The following is a 17,581-nucleotide window of genomic DNA, read 5'->3' as shown; positions in this document are numbered from 1 at the left end:
TCCTTAGCGATGTGACTGCTGCGTGGTCCCATGGTGTTTATACTTGCGTACTATTGTTTGTACAGATGAACGTGGTACCTTCAGGCGTTTGGAAATTGCTCCCAAGGATGAACCAGACTTGTGAAGTTCTTGGCTGATTTCTTTTGATTTTCCCACATGTCAAGCAAAGAGGCACTGAGTTTGAAGGTAGGCCTTCAAACAGGTACACCTCCAATTGACTAAAGGATGTCAATTAGCCTATCAGAAGCTTCTAAAGCCATGACATCATTTTCTGGAATTTTCCAAGCTGTTTAAAGGCACAGTCAACTTAGTGAATGTAAACTTCTGACCCACTGGAATTGTGATACAGTGAATTATAAGTGACATAATCTGTCTGTAAACAATTATTAGAAAAATTACTTGTGCACAAAGTAGATGTCCTAACCGACTTGCCAAAACTATAGTTTGTTACCAAGAAATGTGTGGAGTGGTTGAAAAACGAGTTTTAATGACTCCAACCTAAGTGTATGTGAACTTCCGACTTCAACTGTATCTATGTTTAAACCATACCTCATATACAGTAACTGTTGTTTGTATACACCTGTGCATTAGAGTGTGTAATTGTAGAGTCTTCCATAACGAGGAGATGCCTTCAAGATATTAACACCACTAACAAATATCAGAGATGTCGAGATCTCCATTCGGGCTGATTGGAACCTGGCATAACACCACACACACTGTAAACATAAGCTCATTTATTTGCTTCAATGGCACAGTGACACATTTGACATAACTTAGTTACCCGAGAAACAGATACAGCACTACTGAAAACCCCCCAAACTTCCCAGCCTTGGTCATTGTAAGCCTTTACCGAACACATACAGTCAAGTCTTTCATTAGCAAAACTCAACCGGACAGTGGGACATTGGCAAGTATTTATTATTTGATCTGAGAGGCTGCAGAGAGAGACCCAGATAGTACTGTAGATTTAGCCAGGTTTTACCATTGGTTATGCAGTCCATCAGGGCGGTTTGTGCTGATCTATAGATCACAGTGGGACACGATGGCTCTCAGCACCAGGAGGAGTGGGAAAAGCTGCCTCCTGGTGTTCCTGAAATGAGAGATGCAAAGTGCCCTCGTTGCGAAATGAAAGCCAAATCTGAGGCCCCTTAGCAGGAGCTAGATAAGCCTATTGACCCAGCGAGAATGGGATGAAAATCCAAAATAGGACAGCAATGTCAAAACAATAGCAGCTCTATGTATTCCAGATGGAAATCATCTGTTTAATAAAAGAGGGAAGGCCTAATGTTGATTTACCAGTGTCCTAACTGAAAGAGGTTTCAGGGCATGGTTAAGACATGTGTGGTAGGACAATGTGTGTGTGTGTGTTCAGAGAAAAGGCCCGGCCTGCGCTTAATAATCTGTAATTCATTTTAATTATGAAGCAGACAGCAGACTGCATATAGCAGATGGAAAAGTCTGGCTGCAGGGGCACGATTCAGTCCAGTGACTCGTCTGACTCCTTCAGCTCTCCTCCTCCTCCCACTGGTTAACCTGGGAGGTCGCGAGGTCAGGTGAGGTGCCATTCCTCAGCCTGAGCCTCGACACAGTGACAGGATGAAACACAAGACGCTGCAGCTCAGCTCATCTCAGCTCTCATACTGATTTTAATATGTAATCAACCCCTGACAACCCTCTGCTAAAAGACAAACAGGAGGTTCTTAAATCTTCATTAGTCAGTGGCAAATGAGGTTTGTTTGCACTTGCACGAGAACGCACACGCACACACGCACACACACCAGGCATATCCATGACATCTTAACTGAAAACCATGGTAATGGTGTCTATTGATTTTTTCTTCCCTGGACCAGTCAAGCATGTAGAGTTTGGGTGCGGGTAATGAAATTACCTTCACTTTTCGAGGTTGTCAGGAAAATGGCCTTTATTATGTATGTGGCAAATACATTCATTTACATTTCATAACAACGTTCTTGCCTAGCTTTCATCGGGTCAGCACTTTATTGCTGACATTTTTCTTTCATTAACACCACTCGATAATAGGCCTATACGACCTCCTCAAAACTGTAACAGACTCCATGTGGACACGTATGGACATTACCAGTCAGTCTCAGCCCTATAGCTACAGTGGGTCAGCTGGGCTCTCCTTTCCTCTCAGACAATGATGCGGCTGTACTGTAGTGGTGAATAGAATCCGACACATGGCAGGTTGTGTTGGGCCCTGACGGCTGTCTGCTGCCTGTTGCGTGCGGCTACATTCCCCCCTCTGCTCTTCTCCTAGCCGGTGGCTCTGAATCAGTAAACACAATGCCGCCTTTAATTAGCCCTCCATTTCTAATTGATTAAAAATCCTTGCGCCTCAATTATGCTGCCATCGCATAGATATGCTCCTCTCTCTCTTTCTCTCTTTTAATGGAACAGGGTGGTGTGTCAGAGTAGAGAGGGGGCATAGGATCATTAATTATTGGTCCATTTAAAAGAAACCAATTGATTTCACTGTATTTATTGGTTTCAAATCATATAATTAACCTTGAGAATACCCTTTGGATTTAATCCTCTAAATTAGCATAAATGTCACTGTTGATTTCACCAGAACTACATCTAAAACAAGCACACAGGCACAAGATACTTTACCACATGAGTTAGCGGGGTGGAAGGAAACAGGCATAGTTTGGCTAATCTGCCCACCTTCTGCTGTGCTGCGCTTGCCTGAGCACTGTGAAATTCTGGGTGTTAAATGGCCACCTCATCATAATTCTGTGTGGGATGTGTCTCGCCGCAGTGGTACAGCATCATATTGGGAGAGAACAGGCTATTCCATCCCATTGAAATAACACTCAGGCAAATTACTCCAGGAACATGACTACAGGCTACACACCCTCATCACAGAGTGATTTCACCCCGAGTGGCAATAAAGCATTCTCATGCACACAGGCACCTCATGAATTTCAATGAGGACACAATCACATCCGACTTTTAAACAATGGATGAGAAGGACTTTTGATGAATGACAGTCTCTTTTTCCGTGTGCGGCTTTAACTGTTTGGTTTATGATGGCATTTCCGACGACGGTTGGACCATGGAGGTTAGAACCCAGAGATGCACTTGAACTAAATCAGCATCACGTACAGGTGTAGGATCTTAATTTGGTCACCCTGGTCAGAACAACTTTCTTGCAATTCAGCAAATGTAAAACTTGTAGTGTATTTCAGGTTTAAAAAGGCTTCTGAAGTTTGTAACTTTCACTTTGAAAAATGTATCACCCCCTACAACAATGTATTCTAAGCCACATAATAATTCACATTTCCTTTTGCTGCAGGATTATTTTCCTGCTGTGGCAGACTGGCTCAAATTAAGATCCTACATCTGTATACAATCTAACAGCTAAAAACAGCCAGTTCACTTTCTTATTCATTGACTTGTTAGGTTGAAACGTGCTTGTCAGCTCATCTGGCTCATTTAACTGCTTTCCATCTCCTGTGTACTGACGTACCAAGGCCATATGTAGATGCATGCATTGTGAGGCAATATGCCCACTGTATAGCATGCTGTAGAAATGAAGACCTCACTTTGATTACTGGTAATACACTGTAACTGAGGGATGGCTCGAAGAGTACTGGAACATAATGGACCAGAAGTCCGAGTAAGTCAAACATGCTTCAGGGGGCCGATTCTGATTTAGGACCGCCTTTCTTACGCACCTCTCAGTATTTGGTATTCAGACTTAGCTTATTCAGCCACGTAATGCGCTCTGCAGGTGTGGCTAACTTACGCGCTCCGAATACATTTCATTCAACTGCTAAAAACCCTCCCACTTGCTGGCCAACAGAATTTCCTGTGGAGTTTTCATTCAATCGGGTTTTTAGTGCATTTATCTTAAGCCATCACATCTTAAGCCATTATCTTAAGCCATCACTCAAAAATAATACGGTGCACCTTCCAGTCTGTGCTCTGCTCCATAATTATTTAATTAGCCTGGATGTATGTTTTTCTTTATATTATCAACTGTTACTAATGATCCTCAGCAACAACCACACGGCAGTTACAGCATTTACAGAGGAAGCAAATAAAGGTAAACTAAACAATGTAATTACATGGAATGATAATGTAGGCTATACCAACTGAAGGGCACTAACAGTAAATTGGCAGTTCAATATGTGTTGTTATTAGGCCTGCTGACGGTCCGTACTTATAGTGGCTAATATTTAACATGATGGCCTTCCTTGTAGCTCAGTTGGTAGAGCGTGGTGTTTGCAACGCCAGGGTTGTGGGTTCGATTCCCATGGGGGGCCAGCACAGGAAAAAAAAAAGTATGAATTTGTATGAAATGTATGCATTCACTACTGTAAGTTGCTCTGGATAAGAGCGTCTGCTAAATGACTAAAATGTAAATGTAAATAGAAATAGGAGACAGAGAAAATCGGGGGTAACCTATAATTTAGACATTCGAGAGTACCCATCCCTGCAAGTTAAAAGTACGTACAATTTAAATTCCGCATGATGGCACAGCATTCCATAAACTTTACTCTGGGAAAGTTGATATGTTGATATGCAGGAGGAGGCTGAATACATTTTGCTTGTCACCCAAAACACTCACAAACCTTTACAGATGCACAACCGAGAGCATCCTTTCGGGCTGTTTCACCGACTGGTACAGCAACTGCTTCGCCCTCAACTGTAAGGCTCTCCAGAGGGTAGTGAGGTCTGCACAACGCATCACCGGGGGCAAACTACCTGCCCTCCAGGACATCTACAGCACCCGATGTCACAGGAAGGCCAAAAAGATCGTCAAGGACAACAACCACCCGAGCCACTGCCTGTTCACCCCACTAACATCCAGAAGGCGAGGTCAGTACAGGTGCATCAAAGCTGGAACCGAGAGACTGAAAAACAGCTTCTATCTCAAGGCCATCAGACTGTTAAATAGCCATCACTAACATATAGTGGCTGCTGCCAACAGACTCAATCTCTAGCCACTTTAATCATTCATAATTGGATCCCCTCATCCAAACAGATTACTCATTTACCTAGCTCTTATCAATAGCTCGTATCAATCTGTGAATTACAGCTCATGGAGAATGGTGTTATTTCTATCTGAAAATTAAAGTAGATGCCTTTTCTACTTAGAAACGCTAGGTAAACGTTTCCTCGCGCATAAAGGGGATGGAATTATTAGGGAATTAAGTCAAGGTCAGAATACGGAGTATCTGTAGACACACCTTCGCCATACCTTCATTTATTTGATCACCACCCAAAATGAATAGCGGGTGAATAGCATGCTATTATCATACTAAAGTTCTAGCTCAGAATACACAGTGAGAAAAGTGTATAAAAAAGGAATTCCATTCCATTTATGCACGCTTAACTCAAGTCGGAATCGGGCCCATAGAGATCATTCAAATGGTTTTATTACTTGTCCTTGGCCACTATTCAATCAAACCATGGTAACCAGCTTTCCAGGAGCATTCAACAATAACATTCTTTCTACACACACAGAGAGAGAGAGAGAGAGAGAGAGAGAGAGAGAGAGAATGTTGTATTCTTGATGTGAAAGAAGAATGATTCGACAATACTTGTTGTAGGCTACAGTGACTGTATGTCATATAAAGGTAGAGAATATGTATTTGACCTGCATGACTTTTGTTGGAGGTCAGGACCAGGAGGTCTATAATCTCTTTATCAATCTCCAGTCAGAGACGCAGCTGTGCTGCATCTATCCCAGCATGCTTCACTCTGGATATCCGGCCAAAACCAACTGATTCTGCACGTACTCAGGAATAACTCAGAAACAGCTTGAATGGATAAAATATATTGAATTTATAATTTAATTAGTATGTAGAGAAATCTCTTTCAGGGACCTGTTTCAGTGAAACAGAACAACTTAGCGTGGTTCTCTCACTTCCATTTGTAAACTGAAAATCACTACTGTGCCTAAGCCTTGGCTGTGGCAAGCGACACACTTGGATTCCATTCACTATGATTGAAAGTAGGATTTATCAAAGTTAACAGTCATGTATTTGATTACGGCTGGCCAGAGATTTAACATAGCCAAGAACAAAAAGTCTGAGGCATATTTTCTTCTGCACAAACAGTACCTTTTCACTTCAATGAGGTTAAATTCACAGAAAAGTGTTAAAAATTTTAATATTTTGTTGAATGATATAATGAAAATTCCAGCGTTTCCTTGACCATTATTTCATACCTCAGGTTTCAGCTGAGTCCTGAGGGAAAACAACACAGGATACTGAATGACCTGGAGCATTTCTAAACGGCTCCATTTATTTCCATGCATGACGACTGGCTGGTTTTCTTAACTTGGCTCACTTCTATGGGCTGGGAAGCACTGGCACTAGCCTTATTATTCCCCTCTTGCTTTCAATGTGTAATTTGATAAAGTTATTCATAACATTTCAGCGGACGCCTCTCCCCAGAGTTAGCGTGACATTGCTATTTGCAGAGGATAAATGCATTAGAGGATGGCCCACTGCTAGGAAATTGAGCATTCATATTTGCACTTGATGTGATGTATATAAACAGACAGATTTACAGGCTCTTGGCTTCTCTATTGACAACCAATGGGAAGAAGGCAGTTGGATGTCAGGGCGAAGCAGAGAGAGGGAGATATAATAATAATAACAATTCATATTTGTGTTTTTTTATCTGTTGGGAAGGAAGCCTGCTGGTCGCTGTCTCTGGCTTTACAGCGGTGAGGCGGTAGGCGGCTATCAGCAGGAGCCCAGTGGCACAGCATCCGCACGGCCAGCTAATTTCACTCACAAGGCAGGCAGATTTAGTCAGAAGAAACGCGGAAGAAACAGAGGAACAACAGCGGGACAGTCCACAGACTTTAACTGGCTAGAAAAATTGATATGCTGCCTAGTTCTCCACACCAAAAAGGGAGCAGGGTGAAGGCATTGTGCTTGCAAGGCCCAATTGCTCTGAGAATCTATTCACATACAGAATGAAGGTAGAAATCTCCTTACCTGCACATACTAACTTACCTGGAGGCATCAAAAGAATAGAGACCGTTTAAAACCAAGGTATACACTAATAATGCATCCTGTAATCGTCATTTCACATAGCCTCCCACCATCTCTTTAAAGATATCTCAGCCCTGTCTCTTGGTCCGTTAGAATGAATTAACCATTTGACCAAGGTCTGTGGTGGTGGGATAACCAACATAAAAGGCAAAGCCTAGGCCCTACATGTGCTAGGCTAGCTACATTCCAACTGATATGGGATGTTTAACTTAACCCATTTAATCCCACATTTTTCCCATATATGAAAATATCCAAATCATGTGTCATTAGTAACCTTTTGAAATAATCATTATTTTTAAAAATGTTAATTGAAAAGTAGGTGAAAAAGTGTGTTTTATTGTGGGATAATGTGATGTATACTGAATTAACATATTTCTCCTATGCAGTCATTAACATTCTTAAATAACCCAGCCCAGTTATTAACACATGTAAAACTCTGTCACTGGCCGTCCCCAGCATTGCTACTAGAATGCCCCATCACATTGTAGTGGGACTATTTTACATAACAAATCCCTTATGCAACACCGATACGAATACTGAGCAAAGACAAAAGAACAACAACCATCAACATATTTCAACATTGTTACTTTATTGTAACATACATTGTAACATTGTTATTTTAGTGCAACATGTACTGAAACATTAATATTGTAACTTTATTGTAACATTTGAACTTGTACTTTAGTGCAATATTCATTGTAACATTGTCATTGTGACATTTTAGTGCAACATTCACTAACAACTGTATAGCAGTTCTGTGATTCATTCCCATTGAACATAAAGGTAACATTTAGGACAGAGGTAGCCTGTAGAATATGCATTCAAGTAGAGGCCTACACTGAACAAAATAAAATGATATATATATCATAGAGGTAGGCTTCAGAACCAAGTGCACGATTAGTTTGTGCATCACTATTTCCAACTACGATCAGTCAGACCTACTGTCATACAGTACGTCTTGAATCAATTGACCTTTTTTCCCCAAAAACATTTCAGTCGTTTTGATTATTTTTCGTTGACTTTTCTGTTTTTCTTTTATTGGCTTTTTCATTCACTCTTATCTCCTTTTCTACTGTCCTTGGTATATCTTGAAGCACTCAATGTGCAGTGGCGCTTTGCGTTTCTCACATGCGTAGGTAGTGCGTTTGTCACAATGACGACATCTCTGGAACCGGCGCATCGTGTTGATTGGCCAGTGAGAAGCTTTGTCATATCTTGCCTGATCTTCAACAGTAGCAGCCAGTAGAGATCTCCTTCTGTGGCTCAGTGGTTTCGGACCAAACTTTTGCATAAGAGACTGTGCCACTATCCGTGAGATAGCTGTTTACGAGTGCACTGTTGAGAGACCATGCAAAGATGGGCCACCACCACTTCTTAGACCTGATGGAGATATGGTATCTTGAAACCTGTAGGTCGTGAAGGTCAACACCACCCATGTGCTCATTGTATCAGTTGATGCATTTTGGTTGTGGGACTCTGTCAGAGGCCCAGTGAGACCTGGACTCTGTCAAAGGCCCAGTGAGACCTGGACTCTGTCAGAGGTCTCACTGTATTTCTCCTCCATGTTTGTTGCCACTGTGTGACGACCCTCCCACTCTGTCTGCCGTATTCTTTCTCTTTGCTCTTGTTTTCTTTATTAGGATGCTGGTGGGCGGAGCCGGGAGGGTCGTCAGCGACATGGGACACACCTGGGCCCGGGTGTGTCCCAGGATAAATACACCACTTCCCCATTCATGGAGGAGACTCTCTCCATGCAAACACCTTTATAGATTTTGTTGTGGTGTTTTGTGGCCTTTTTGTTTGTTCGTTTGCTTTGGCACCTTACAACACCCCGCATTATCACATTTATGCATGCAAACACTCACTTACACTACTGATTACACACAACATTGTTAATTGTATTTAGTTTACTTTATTTAATAAATATATTTTGTTATTCCTTGTCTCCACGTTGTCTGCCTTTTATTATGAACTTTGAGCTGGTTCGTGATAACTGTGACAATGTTATTGTCTTTCCAACGGACCAGCAACTTGTCTCCTTGGGTCAGAACCTCTGAGGTTCCCCGGGGTAACTTCATGAAGTCCTTCTGTGGCTTGAATGGGACATCAAACAGACGATTTTGACTCATCGCTCCAGAGCTCCCATATCCTCTTTTTGACATTTCATCGAGGAGTGCAAGCGAAGTGAAGAGGTTGTCATGAAGAAACTTGCAACCTTGAGGCGCCTGAGGTTGCTCTGCAAGACCGGGAACAACACTGGGTCCCTGACCCAACCCAGTCTCAGGGAGGAGTGTGTTGGATCCACCATATGGCTCCATGTGATACATGTAACCACTGGATGAGGCAAGTCTCCATAGCTTGTAACCAAAACGGATTGGTTTACCTCTAATAAATTGCTTACATCCATGTCGGCCATAGTATCGGATCATGCTCTCATCCACTGACAGCCATTCCTGAAATGGCATGACTTTGTATGACTGATTGAGCTCGTGGGAAGATGGGCCTAACCTTAAAAAAATTGGTCGTCAGTGATCTTTGTGTTGTCAACCACATGAACTGAGGCCATTATTTAATCAAAGCGATTTATCCGCATTGCATCTGAAATGCTTTCATTGTGTACATCACTGTCAAGTGACCAGTACATGTGTCTTCTTGGAACAGAGCTGTACCCAGACGTGACAAGGATCCCATAGAATGTAAGGAGCTCATCCATACTCAGATACAGTTGCTTGTCCTTGGTCTGGGTGGAGTAGAGGTTGGACATTTCAATGGTGATCTCTCTTAGGGTGGGTGGATACATTAGTAGGAAAACATCCATTGGGTTGGGGCAGCTTTGTTTGACACATTCTGTAGTATTTGGACTGTATACTATGTGTTTTGGAATCACAGCGGTGGCAGGCCTCTTCGATCGTTTGAACACTCAATCTTAATTTTTGACCACTTGCAGCTTTGCCCTTGGCTCTTCTGACTGGACCCTCTGGTGAGTAGAGGCCGTTGGCTCTTCATTATCACTGATAACGTTGTTCCTGTCATGATCTGTTTGCATAGGTTCAGCATATGCATTCAACAGCCTGGCTGGCAAATGGCCTGTCTCCCCCTCATAGTCCATATCTGACCCATCGCTATCACAATCACGGAGGACAATATCTTTTTCATTTTGAGGGACAACTGTAATATTGCATGCCTTGTCTGGGCGGTCACCTAGATCCAAAATATCCAGAACTTGACTCAAAGTGAAACTAAAAGAAAGAACAGAGTAGAAAGTTAGGTAGAACAAGAACTATGTGTGTGTATACCTAGACCCACTGTGTTATCCCGCCGGTCACTATTGTTGCCGTCAACATGTTTACTCATTCTATGACCACACTGAACAAAGGTGAGTAATTTCAAATGCAAATATAAATACTAGACACCTTAAAGATGATGTGTACCAAAAATCTTTGTCTTATCTTTATGTTAACATACTTTACTAACCTTTTGTTTGGGAGCTTTAATATAGCCATCCTCTTCTCATGGTGCAACCAGGAAGTAAACAGCACTGGTCATGTGACAATTTACACTAAACATGTGACATTGCACATATTTCATTGAGACCCTCTTTTATTTCAATATTTGCTGGAAATGCATTGATATATCATTCAATAACATTTTTAGAGCCTTATAAGTGAAAACGTTTTTTTTACGGTCACTATTGTGACTGATGGGAATAAATAGGTTAATTGACGCAGGTTCACGTTTATTTGGATGAATCTTGTCCTGGAGGCCGAGCTGAGTGATTTCCACTAGATTGGCCAGCTGCAAAGTTAAAATTGGCTATATATCGTAAAAATGTATACATTTTTTAACGCTTTTTGGTTTTAAATTAAGGTAAGGATTAGGCATAAGGTTAGCAGTGTGGTTAGGGTTAGGTTTAAAATCAGATTTTATGACTTTGTGGCTGTGCCAGATAGTGACAACATTGCAAAGCTGTCTCTAGTACATGAGGCATCCCAATAAATGCCAACCTGCTTCATTAACACCCGCTCTCATTCAATACTGCCTGTGTGGGGTGCTATTTCAGTAACTCCGTACAGTGTGAGGTGTTGAGAGACGAGGAAGCCCCATAGGCACAGAGACAGCACTCTAACCCATGCTCTGCCCCCTATCTCCCTGTACCCCACTGACTGACTGGTTGTCAGAGAAGGTATCATGTCCTGCCCAGTGTTTCCCCACTGACTGTGCTGACATTCTTCCCAGGTTCAAATGTCTTCCCGGTTGGCGGCCATCTCAGGTACACCCTCCAGCGTTTCTGTATTGAGGAGTTCTCCCCATTCTGCCTCAATACACACCAGTGTCTCACCATTTGCTAATGATTGTAATGTGTATTCTTCCACGTAAAATGTGCTTTAAAACCCCCATGCATCTATTATCTTATGCTAGCACACTCTGTTTACCTGATGGGGTAAATGGTGACAGGGTGTCCAAGGAGGGACAGAACATGGGGCGAAGGAACAAAATGTAACAAAATACAGTGGAGGCAGAGAGCCGGAGGGGTGGATGGAGGGAAGAGCAGGCAGCGGAAGAGGTAATTAGACAGTGATTCATCCCCCTCTATCTCTCTGTGGACTGGGTTTATTAATCAGGCTTTGATAAGGAGACAGTATTCATGCCCGTAGATGTTTGATGGGGGACACTGCTGCGCCCTCTCTACTTCTCCTTTCCCTCTCACCATCTTGGAGACACAGGCGTGACACGCAGCAGCACAAAGCGGACGCTGCCTGGTGAACGACACCCTGGCACTGCTGGAGCCTTATTACCTGTGATGATCACACTGTGTTCCTGCGTAGTCAGGCCCGCTGAGAGCCCTGCTCTAATGAACACCCATCAGTAGGAGAAACACGTCACTACAGGGGGCACACAGGCTGGCACGCAGGGAGGGAGAGATGGAGGGAATTGGGACAGAGGAAGGGAGGGATGAAATAAGCAGGTATCATTTGGAGGAGGGCATGGAAGAAAGTGGACAAGTGGCATCAGTCGCCCTTTTCACATCACTGAGTGAACCCACTGCCCCTGCTCACTGCCTATTCTCGTCTGGGTCAATACATAATTAAGGCAGGGAAATTGGAATACAAAGACATCAGGACAAATGAATGACATAGAAATGGCTTGTTGTATAATAACAAGTTGCTTGTTATACTGTGCAGACGGGCTAATCTGCAGTCAAAAAGTCATTGCAATAGAAATCCTGCATGTCCTGATTGCCTTCGCAGGGTGTTGGATTACTAGCTCCAATCACAGAACCCTTTCCGCAGTCCCTTGAGTAATTGACATGTAACTGCTTTCAACAAGCCTGTCTCCTATAGAAAGAAGTGCTAATGTTTCATTGCGTTGCTCGGACCATTAGTCCAGTGAACCTGTACTGCTGTTCCCCATCAACTTTATTGCTATTGTTCCTCATCACATTGAGTGATCTGCTCATAAATGCTACCTGAGGTCGGAGCTAGAGGGCTGCTGGTTGCGCTGCTTGCTCCCATTACACCTTGGGCTTTGGACTGTTTAAGGCCTAATGAGGTGGATGGGAGTGCTGTTATGCCTCGTCAGGGTCAGGGCGCATCTCAAACAGACCCTTTACAGTCCCGCTCGGCTCCTCACTGTACGTTGTTGTTCTGTTCAATTACAGCAAACAGGCAGCATACGCTGGAGAGACAAAAGTCATTTCAGGGGTGGTTGGAGGGAGTTATTGTGGTGCTGTGGCTCCTCTACCCGTGTTTATATAGGCTCAAACAAGCCTTGGGCTAGTACACTACATGACCAAAAGTATGTGGACACCTGCTCATTGAACATCTCATTCTAAAATCATGGGCATTAATATAGAGATTGTCCCCCCTTCGCTGCTATACCAGCCTCCACTCCACTGAGTAGGCTTTCCACTAGATGTTGGAACATTGCTGTGGGGACATGCTTCCATTCAGCCACAAGAGCATTAGTGAGGTCGGGCACTGATGTTGGGCGACTAGGCCTGGCTTGCAGTCAGCATTTCAATTCATCCAAAAGGTGTTCAGTGGAGTTGAGGTCAGGGCTCTGTGCAGGCCAGTCAAGTTCTTCCACACCGATCTCTAAAAAAAACATTTCTGTATGGACCTCGCTTTGTGCACGGGGGCATTGTCATGCTGAAACAGGAAAGGGCTTTCCTCAAACTGTTGCCACAAAGTTGGAATCACAGAATTGTCTAGAATGTCATTATATGCTGTAGTGTTAAGATTTCCCTTCACTAGAACTAAGGGACCTAGCCTGAACCATGAAAAACAGCCCCAGACCATTATTCCTCCTCCACCAAACTTTAAAGTTGGCACTATGCATTGGGGCAGGTGGCGTTCTCCTTGCATCCGCCAACCCTATGTCTTCCGTCAGACTGCCAGATGGTGAAGCGTGATTCATCACTCCAGAGAACGTGTTTCCACTGCTCCAGAGTCCAATGGCATCGAGCTTCACACCACTCCAGCCGATGCTTGGCATTGCCCCTGGTGATCTTAGGCTTGTGTGCGGCTGCTTGGCCATGGAAACCCAGTTCATGAAGCTTCCAACGAACAGTTCTTGTGCTGACGTTGCTTCCAGAGGCAGTTTGGAACTCGGTAGTGAGTGTTGCAACCGAGGACAGACGACTCCACTAAATTAAAGGGGTGTCCACATACTTTTGTATATATAGTGTATTTCAATGAACTTCAGTATATTGATTATTGATCGTATTGCAGTTCATATGTTGTCTAATGATTGCAATTGTGTATATAAGAGTGGCAGAAGAAGAAGACTGCAGACAACATTATGTGATAGTGTGTCAAGTGAGACATAGAATATCAACAACATATGTAAACGAGACTATTGTTTCTTCTGCTTTTCATTGACTTATGCCTGAGAGCTCTCCTCTTCCATCTCCAGTACCTGATAACAATCCCATCATGCTCAGATTACAGACCATCTGATCTCAGTCCAGCCTCTGAAGGTGCAATATACAGTATCACTAGCCAATACAGCACACAGACTGATCCTAGGCCAGGACCATAAAGACAACCATATGTCATAGTCAACACACTTACACCGGGCACAGACTGGTCTGAGAGAAGAACTTAAAGAGATCCATCTGTCCAGTGGACTGGAATATAACAAGGCAATTTGGAAGCAGAGAGTTTTGATTGATAGAGTTCCTTCGAGTCCCCATCTCCCAAATGGCACATTATCAATCTTAACTAATTAAATTGCCCTCCATTGGGCCACCTGCGTATTACTAAAGAACTGTCTCAACCACATGTTGCCTTGGCATTGATCTGGGGTTGGCATTACAGCATTACGCTCCTGCTCCGATGGAGAAAGAAACCATGTTTGAATACATCGAGAAACCTGATGGTTAGAGGAGAGGGGAAGTAATTAAACAAACAGAGTCAGCATGCTGTCCCGTCCTCAGATGAACCGGCTGAAACCGGATAGTGGCCCTCTATCCTTCTACAGAATGTTATGACAATCTCCATAAGGGATTGCCGGGGCTGAGCAATGTTTTGGACACATCTTTATGGTATAGTGAATGTGAGTAATGTTATGTTTGGCCTGCTCGCTGGCTGACTCCCGCTCTCCCGTAGTAATGGGCTGCTTGAGATTTGTTGACTGCGGGAGGCTAAGACACTGAAGTGCTGTGGAATACCGGACTCCGTAGCCCCTCTCTATAGTTCTCCCTCCACAGGTTCCAGGGAATAGATTGCCCTGCTCCGTGTTTACATAGCGAAAGGAAATGATTGGATTTGACATATATGTCCTGCTGAGTGAATCTACCCAATGTTTCTCCACTTCATGTTGATTCATACTTCTGGTAATGAGAGGAAAATGGATGAGAAAGAAAGTTTGGAATTTCTGACTTAATGTTTTTATCTACTTACCCCTCTAACGTTATATAAAGATTTCCCGAAACGCTTGGTTGTGATTATTCAGATGCTTTTCTCAAGCTATTGCTCTGAATGTAAATTGACTCAATTAACTATTGTCCAAATTGAATCACCAAATGGCCAAGTTGCTAGTCCAAATGACCCGTAGCAGGGATGCTTAGAGAGTGGGACAGAGAGGCACACACAGGTGACTGTACTCTTAACGTAAGAGTGACAGCATTAGAGCATTAGCTATAATGGACTGAATGACTCTGTTCTGTCTCTGCAGTCTGTATTCTTTTCCCTAATATAAACTTTTCCCCTCCAATTTTGGCATCCGATTTGAAAATAGCTTTTTGTCTTCTGCCTCACAAAAGAAAGAGCTCGCTATAAAGGCTATATGGTAAATGTTTAAATGTTTTGTCACCTGTTTAATTCTAATGATTTACAATTATACATTATTTGGATCCAATATAAACAATTAATCGATTGATAAGTGTATTAAAGATATACAAATGAACTTCTCTAACCAAGCAGCATATTATATTAATTTGACGTTTTTTTCTCACCTTTCGTGTGCTTTCCCATTTTGGTTTGGCTTTTTCTGCATGCATTATCAATGTGTCACACTGTATTTGTGCCTTGCTTTGTCATTGACTAATTGGATGCCCTTGGGGATCTTTGAATGTACACCTGTGCTTGAACTGCTTGATTTGACTGGAATAGCCTACTTGTGAAACAGTAGTGTCAAAATAATATGTGTAAAATTGTTTTTCTTGTGCAGAGTCAGACAGGTGAATTTGATTCAAAAATAATACGACAATTGACAATCTGACATCCTTTTGTTTATAGCTGCCCTCATTAGGACTATGTAGGGCATAGTATTCCATTGACATATTTATGATATCATAAATGTCACGGTCTGGATATTAATATGATTTATGCCGGTCCTTCTTGAGTTGTGTCCAAGTTCTTTACAGTAGAATGACAGCCTTTTTTGTCCTAAAATGTCATTATAGAGCAGGACAATTCCACATTATTTATTAGCCGTGAAATGTCCAGACATCTGTGCCAAACCACCAAAACACATTAGACACCTGTTTACTTATGAAAACTCTTTGTCCTAAATCGGAAAGAGGGCATACAGGGAAATTACATAACTGGATTATTCTTATTTTGTGTAAAATGTGGATTCCAAAAGGCTTTAAATATAAGGCCAAGTGTCCTTTACCTTAAAAACACAAAAATATGGATCTTGAAATGGAATTTTATGCATTTTGAACACTTTTTTCCCAGTTGATGTGGGCGTTTCTGTTATGTCCCCAGATGTTATTCATCAACTTCCATGAGAAATATATGCCATAAAATAATAAAATATAAAACATATTTGGTCATTATTTTATAGTCCTAATTAAATTCTCTCTGCATTAATAACGTTGTTTTCATTATAATTGTATTTATTATTATTTTATTTAAGATTTTCTGTGTGGTCCTGATACTGTATCACTTTCCACACTGTTAGTTCTTTGTAATTCTCCATTTAAGAAAACAACCCCATCATACAACAACACCACATTCAGGAAGTGTCATAATTTCTTTGGTGGGGAAAAAAATGGTGCAAAGCTAAATATACACGCTCAGTTCATGTTGTCAGTCTGTCCCACTTACAAATAGCAACATTTTGCTCACTCACAGAGCTATGGCTAATTTAGGCTCCAAATTACCACCCTGTTAGATTCCATCCTGTTAGGATTATGCACGTAACAGGTTGGAAAATGCACCTAAAAAAATGAAGTGCCTGAGCTTGACCAATATGTTTTTCTGAAAGTCAAATGTCCTTTTTCTGACAGTACCAGTCAAAAGTTTGGACACACCTAATCATTCAAGGGGTTTTGTCTATTTCTACATTGTAGAATAATATTGAAGACATCAAAACTATGAAATAACACATTTGGAATCACGTAGTAACCAAATATATTTTATATTTGAGATTCTTCAAAGTAGCCACCCTTTGCCTTGATGAGACATTTGCACACTCTTGGCATTCTCTCAACCAGCTTCATGAGGTAGTCACCTGGAATGCATTTCAATTAACAGGTGTGCCTTGTTAAAAGTTAATTTGTGGAATTTCTTTCCTTCTTAATGCGTTTGAGCCATTCAGTTGTGTTGTGACAAGGTAGGGGTGGTATACAGAAAATAGCCCTATTTGGTAAAAGACCAAGTCCATTTTTCTGGCAAGAACAGCTCAAATAAGCAAAGAGAAATGACAGTCCATCAATACTTTAAGACATGAAGGTCAGTCGCAAAAAACATCAAGCGCTATGATGAAACGGGCTCTGATGAGGACCGCCACAGGAAAGGAAGACCCAAAGTTACCTCTCCTGCAGAGGATACGTTCATTAGAGTTACCAGCCTCAGAAATTACAGCCCATATAAATGCTTCACAGAGTTCAAAGAACAGACACATCTCAACATCAACTGTTCAGAGGAGACTGCGTGAATCAGGCCTTCATGGCTGAATTGCTGCAAAGAAACCACTACTAAAGGACACCAATAAGAAGAAGAGACTTACTTGGGCCAAGAAACACGAGCAATGAAAATGAGACCGGTGGAAATCTGTCCTTTGGTCTGATGAGTCCAAATTTGAGATTTTTG

The sequence above is a fragment of the Salmo trutta genome, chromosome 12 (assembly GCF_901001165.1).
Source record: "Salmo trutta chromosome 12, fSalTru1.1, whole genome shotgun sequence".
Taxonomy (NCBI): Eukaryota; Metazoa; Chordata; class Actinopteri; order Salmoniformes; family Salmonidae; genus Salmo; species Salmo trutta.
The sequence above is the reverse complement of the archived record's forward strand: the minus strand, read 5'-3'. Positions refer to the sequence as shown.